Source organism: Martes martes (assembly GCF_963455335.1).
Source record: "Martes martes genome assembly, chromosome: 13".
Taxonomy (NCBI): Eukaryota; Metazoa; Chordata; class Mammalia; order Carnivora; family Mustelidae; genus Martes; species Martes martes.
The window spans coordinates 86,408,501-86,415,659 of NC_137901.1; the positions used below are offsets into that span (position 1 = coordinate 86,408,501).

General features: G+C 47.7%; 1 protein-coding gene across 3 annotated transcripts in view; it reads right to left on the minus strand.

Moving 5' to 3' along the window:
* The window catches only part of CLIP1 (CAP-Gly domain containing linker protein 1), a 118,580-nt gene extending 112,275 nt beyond the window's left edge, over positions 1 to 6,305 (minus strand). For 2 of the 3 annotated variants that reach the window (XM_080821557.1, XM_080821559.1), the window contains exon 1: positions 6,141 to 6,305. The gene's annotated coding sequence lies outside the window, so the exon portion shown is untranslated. The remainder of the gene's footprint in view (positions 1 to 6,140) is intronic. The other variant, XM_080821558.1, reaches the window with a different exon arrangement.
* Between the last annotated feature and the right edge of the window lie 854 nt (positions 6,306 to 7,159).

Genomic DNA, 7,159 nt, shown 5'->3' on the forward strand with positions numbered 1-7,159 from the left:
TAAAATCTTTTAAAAAAAAAAAGATTTTATTTATTTATTTGTCAGAGAGAGAGAGAGAGGGAGAGCGAGAGAGTACAGGCAGACATAATGGCAGGCAGAGGGAGAAGCAGGCTCTCCGCCAAGCAAGGAGCCCAATGTCGGACTCAATCCCAGGACGCTGCGATCATGACCTGAGTCGAAGGCAGCCGCCCAACCAACTGAGCCACCCAGGTGTCCCTGTATGTGTTTGTTTTGTACATTATGTGTTGAATCCACATATTACAAGACAACTAATATATATTATTAAAACATAAGGACCGGGGCGCCTGGTGGCTCAGTCGGTTAAGCATCTGCCTTCAGCTCAGGTTGTGATCCCGGGGTCCTAGGGTCAAGGCCCACATTGGGCTCCCTGCTGAGCGGGAAGCCTGCTTCTCCCTCTTCCACTCCCCCTGCTTGTGTTCCCTCTCTCTCTGTGTCTCTCTCTGTTAAATAAATAAATAAAATCTTAAAAAAAAAACAAAAGTAAAAATGAAACAAAATCTAGATTTGAGGGGCACCTGGGTGGCTCAGTCACTTAAGTGTCTGCCTTTGGCTCAGGTCATGGTCCCAGGGTTCTGGGATGGAGTCCCACATCAGTCTCCTTGCTCCTTGGGAAGCCTGCTTCTCCCTCTCCCTGATGCTCCCCATGCTTGTACTCTCTGTCAAATGAATAAATAAAATCTTCAAAAAAAATAAAGTAAGATCTAAGTTTGACTCCACAACTAGATTCTCAGTATAACAACCTAAATAAGCCATATATGCCTTACAACAGAAATCAGCAATATGGTTTCAAGATATACAGTTTTTTCTAGTCACCCATGTGTGAAAGAAACTTAATGATAATAGTTTTCTTTCACTTAGGCCATAAAAAAGAAAAAATTACCATGCCTATAAAGCTTATATATTCCATAGTCCAGAAAAGAAAAGTCTAATAGGATCCTTCCTGCCTTAAGTTATTAGAACATAATGTCTCCAGTAAGATATCATTCTTAGGAGTAAATCAGTTAAAGAGATAAGACAGGAGGTCAAAAGATTTGTTTACAAGATTTTAAGGAAAATATCCCTAATATTTCTTATCTTTCCTAAGGAGAGAGGGGGAGAAAATATGCCAAATATTTCAATGCACTACATGACTAAGATCTGTAGGATCTGAGAAAAAAAGATCTCTAAGATCTGTAGGATCTGAGGAAAAAATCTCATTATGGTTGCCATCCCTTTATACATCAAACCCAAGTTTCAGGTGATTTGTACATCCCAAACATCTGGATCTTCAGGCCTATAACTTCAGAGAAGATAGAGTAAATCAGGGACTCGGCAATTTTAAGTGTGAAAAACGGGCAGAGTTTAAACTGGGATCTAATCCAAGCTATATTTAGACGTAAGTAAGCAAAGGCAAATACAAATATCAAACTACTTGATTTGAGTCACAAGTATATTAGACCTTATGCTTATGTAAAACATTAGGGCAGGAAAACGTCTGTAGTCTCATTAGGATCCCTGAGAAGAGGTAGAAGAGAATACATTTCCCCAGAAAAAGAGATACCAAAGAGTTCCCAGTAGGGATTCTGTAATAGGACTCCTTCCTCTTTTCAAAGATTTCACAAAGAATAGTTTTAAGATTTTGTTGCTGAACCACTTAAGAAAGATAATTAAAAACCAGACCCACCCATTGAGTTAGTGCTAGTGGAATCTGTCCTGGAAATGCCAGATGGAGATTAAAAAAAAAAAAAAAAAAATCTCTTCACTAATGGTGGCCAAGATTCCTTGGCACTGGGTGCCAGGACCAGGATATTAACCCAGAATTCCTAGCCAAATCCAAGGTTGGTTAATTACTATCTGCCAACCTTAAAAAAAAAAAAAAAAAAAGCACCTTCTCTGTTCCCGACTGAAATCTAAAGAGGTCGCTCTTGAAATTCTTGTGTAGTACCATCAGTCAATCTGTTTTCCCTTAAAAGAGCATTGAAACTGAAATGCTGATTTAAAGCATATGGATTCTCTGAGTCCCCATCTACATGGGAAACATACACTACATATATTAAAAATATATAAGATGCTGTAATAGTTTAAAGCCTCCTTAAACAGTAATCTAAAAAATTCACATCCAGGGCAATACTGACAATGCTTTCCAATTAAGACTGAAGAGACTTACATGAAGGTTTATATTAAACAGAGATTTTTGAACCATGAAACTTTTAAGACTAAAAAGGAAGGCTTTGCTGCCAGGAGCACAATTCCAGGAAAAAGCTATATATGCAAATGTCAGTTACAAGGCCTCCCAGGGTTGAGCAAAGATCCTGCATACAAATAGCAAAGCATACACTCCATAGCAAGTCTGAACATCAAGTACCTTTTTTGGTACTAAGGTGCCATTGCCAACATATTCTGCACACTGCTTGAAATACCAGAAAGCAGGGTTCAATTTCTAGCTCTGTATTCACTAGCCGTGTGGCCTTTTAGGCAAGTTGGTAAAATTCTTTGAGCCCCATATGCTCCCACATGTTTAACTTCTTCTTCAACAAAATCAATAACGTTATCTGTATCTTTCACTATTTTAAAATATTTTAATAGATACATATTTTAAGGACTACAAACTATATGGCCTTAAATCATCCGTCCCCTCCCAAACTCCCACCTCAGGACCTTTGTACTTGGTGTTCCGTCTTCCTACTGTGCCCTTCCCTCAGGGATCTACATTCCCTCACTTCCTCTGGCTGTTAACTGAAGTCACATTCTCCTCAAGGTCTCCCTCTTGCCAGCCTATCGAAAATTTCAATTACTTTAACTCTTGTCCCCCAAACTACATTTTTCCCCTTCCCTGACTTATTTTTTCTCATGCCATGTAACACTGTACAACATACAATATTTTTAATTGAAATGGTTATTGTATTCCTCCCCTACTTGAAGGGGGCTCTAGGAGAACAAAGATCTCAGTTTTATTCATTGCTATACCATCAGCACCCAGAACAGCACCTGGCACAGAGCCATGCTCAATAAATATCTGTTGCGTGAATACCAAATGAGACTTAATACAGACCACAGATAGGTACCCCACAGCCCCACCTGCTGCCTTTGGGGAGAATATCACAACACTTCAAAAACACTGTAAAGAACTATCAGCTTGTCGGGACTGACCAACAACACTGTCCACTCTTAACATCTGAAAAAACACTGGACCTCACACCTCATTTGTACAAGAAAGAGAATTAAGAAGCTGATAATTGGGATAAAGTAGAAAGTTATATGGGGTTAAAAAGTCTCACTTTGGTTAATACTGAACAAAATTTCCTTTTAATGTTAATATTAAGCCATCTCGGGATGCCTGGGTGGCTCAGTCGGTTAAGCGTCTGCCTTCAGCTCAGGTCATGATCTCAGGGTCCTGGGATTGAGTCCCGCACTGGGCTCCCTGCTCAGTGGAGAGCCTGCTTCTCCCTCTCCCTCTGCTCTTCCCCCTGCTTGTATTCTCTCTCTGTGTCAAACACATAAATAAAATCTTTTTAAAAAATATTAAGCCATCTCCATGTAAATTTACTACCCTACCCTTTGCTTTTTTCTTTAGGTTTGACCTCTCTAAAGCCAATCTTAAAACATACTGACCTCATATTTGCAATTTTACCAAACACAGTATTCTGCAGAAACCTGCAGAGGGTGCTATAAAGTGAAATAAAAGGGGCGCCTAGCTGGCTTGGCTGCTGGAGCATGCAACTCTTCATCTCCGGGTTATGAGTTCGAGCCCCAACTGATGTAAAGATTGCTTAAAATTTTTTTTCTTTAACTTTTAAAAATCTTAAAGTGAAAGGTCCTTATCATATACATTCCCAGAATGAAATACACATATATTAAATGTGCGTGCGTGTGTTGTGCAGCCATATATGGCCAGAAATATATCTGTAAATAATAATCAGGAACACCGGGTGTGTTGAAGTGAAAAATTCAAAGATGCCTACCTTTGTATGGAGTACAAGAGGACCAATTCATTGCTTATTAATCATCGATTGGGCTTAGAAGCCCAACAGAGACAGTAATTTAAAAGCAAGGGTCAAACATTATTAAGTTCACATGTATTAATGTGTATGAGTGACATGCGATGCAAAAGACTCAATGTTAGACACTGGGTAAAAACAAAAATTTGAGGGTGCCTGGGTGGCTCACTGGGTTGAGCCTCTGCCTTCACTCAGGTCATGATCCCCGGGTCCTGGGATGGAGTCCCACATCGGGCTCTCTGCTCAGCGGGGGGCCCTCCCCCTCCTTCTGCCTGCTTCTCTCCCTACTTGTGACCTCTCTCTCTCTGTCAGGTGAATAAATAAAATCTTTTTTAAAAAATTTAATACAAGTAAGAAGGGCACCAAATTTGAAACTCCTAAACAAGAGAAACCAGATCGGCTTAGCCATTCTTGAAAAGGTAGGGAAGGGCACGATCTTTATCTTCAGACAATACGTACAAGAGATCCCACCCAGTTTCAATTTTATTCTTACTCCTGTGAACGAGGAGGCCTAAGATGTACTCTTTCTGTGAATGTCAAAACCCCAGCACCAGCCTTGTTTTAGCAATCGTCTACTTCCTTTGGTATAATAAAGCCGAGCCTTGCTCCTTGCCAGGAATTCACTATACTAATCTCACAACTAAGCACCTGGAGTCAATACCTGAGCTCAAATCCTGACACCACCACTTATTAGGTCTATGACCCTGGGCAAGGTACTTGACCTTTCCATGCCTCCTGTGTAAAACGGGGATAATGACAGCACCCTCCTTGGGTGAAGCTGATTAATGAGATAAGACATAAAAGACTTGCCCAAAGCCTGACCAAAGGAAGCCCTCACTAAAGGTTAATTGTTATTATTTCCAGAGGAAAAAACTGCCCCAAGGCTGAGGAGTAACATAACAGGATCCTTGTAAAAGGTTATCATTAAACCCCAAAGCCAAACCCATTTGTTCTCCTGATTTGTGGATACCACAGGTTATAGTAATAATAATAAAACAGTAACACCAACCAGAATCATAACCCAACAGCAGCAACACACATTACTGAGCTCTTACTGGCCAGGCACTGTCCTAACCTAAAACAGGAAGAAGGCAAGGTCGCTTAAAAAAAAAAAAAAATCCAATTTTCTCTACCCTCCTTTTAAAATACGGTAACTGGTGACCAAGTTTTGCTAAAAACAGGTATGTAGAAGATTACAGACTTGATGTGGAATTTCTTCATACCAAAGAGGTGGGGCTGTGAAGGGAGGAGGGGGTGGTGCTCGGTTCCTGCCAGATGGGAAAGCCACACGAAGTGGAGAAACAGCCGAGTTCAGGGTTTATCCCCAAATCAAAATCAGATTTTTGAACCACGGGACCTCCAAATTAGGGGAATCAGAAGGCTCTGCTTTTAAAATAACCTCTAAACAAGTGTCATCTGTCCTCCGAGCCAATCCCCTGCCGAGGGGAGAAGGCTCGGGTTACGGGGCAGTGGTGTTATTTCAGAAATCCTTGTCACCTCTTGTCATCCACCCTCTCCGAGAATCACAGTCCCACCTTGGGGGAGAGGGACAAAAGCCACGGCCAGGCCGGCCGGAGGCCAGCGGGGCCAGCCCGCCGGCCGGCGCACGCACGGAGGCCAGGGCCAGGGTGCCCTCCATTCCGGCTCGCGGGCACCGGGTGGCAGGGCCCGAGGAACGCTCCCGAGACCCAGCGGCAGCGCCCGGGGGCAACAGGTCCCGCCGGGGCTCGGTCTCTGCTGGGTGCCGGCCGCCCCCAAGCCCCCCAGGGCCGAGAGGAGGGGAGCGGGGAGCCCGGGAGGGAGCGGCGCCTGGGGCGGCGCAGGGGCAAGGAGTCCAAGCTCCATCTTGAGGCGGACGGAGGAAGGGAAGGCCGGGCTCGGCGCTGACAGGGCCGGCCACTTTTCCGGCTCCGCGGTGGGGCACCCCAGGGACCCCCGGCCTCCAGGGCCACCCGCTCGGGACCCCCGGGGTCCCCTCGGAAGCGCCCCACTCGAGGCACTAGGGGGCCCTCCCGGACGCCGGGCTCGGCCCCCAACCCCCGGCCCCGAGCCCGGCGGACGGGAGCGGGCCCGGCCGGGAGCAAGGGGAAGGGGAGGAGGGCACCAGGGAAGGGGAGAGGGCCCGCGCCGCGCCCCGCTCACCGCCGCCTCGGTCGCCGCCAGTCGCCGCCACCTGCCCCACTGCAGCAGCAGCAGCAGCAGCCGCGCGGCCGCCGCCTCCCGCCTCCCGCCTCCCGGCTCGTCGGCTCGGGGCGGGGGAGAGCGTGACGCGCCGCCGCCGCCGCCGCCGCCGCCGCCGCCGCCGCCGCCGCGGGGCCGGGCGGGCGCGCGCCGCCAGGAGAAGACGCCGCGGCGGCTCCTCCCCGCGCGCTCGGCCTCCGCGCCCGCCCCCGGCCTGGCCGCCCGGCGCCTGAGCCCCGCGCCCCGAGCTCCGCGCCCACCCCCGGCCGCGGCCCGATCCCGGCACCGCCGCCTCTTTGTCTGCACCGGCCGCTGCCTGGGAGCGGCGCTCTAGCCGCCCGGCGCGCCCGCCGTCCAGCCCTCAGATCCCACTGAGGACCGGGATGGGAGGGAGGTGTGGGGGAAGCCCCCAGCGGCCCGGACCGAGGGGCTTCTCGTTTCGGTTAGTGGCGCATTTTCTGAAAGTGTTCCCAGAATTGGCGGGTCACACCCGAGAGCTCCATTCAATGTCCTGACCACAGCCTGCTAGCGTGGGGCTGATTGACTTTTTCTTTCTCTTTTTCCTTTTTTTTTTTTTTTTTCCTTTTTTCTTTTTGACCAGACCCAGGGTGAGAAATCCTTGGATACCAGCTAGGAGGAGCTGCCCACAGCATGTTAAGTTTAAGGAGCGTCGTCTCTACCCTCCACTCCCTCCGGGGAAAGACCCCCGGCGCGGAATCCCTGGGAAAACCTGGAAGGAGCCGCCTACAGCGAGTGAAGCTTGAGAAGGACCGTCTCTGTCTGCAGTCTCCTCTCCTCCGGGGAACGACCGGGGCTTTAAAATCCCTTGAAATAAGCCCAGCACTTGCTCCATTAGTTTGAGAAAAGCGTCTTTTATTCGCCCCTGCCGCTTTGGACGAAAGCCCTGGTTAATGCCCCGTCCTCCCTCCCTCCCCGCAGGGATCTCCCTTAAAAGCTTTTGAAAGGGACTGGAGAGGAGG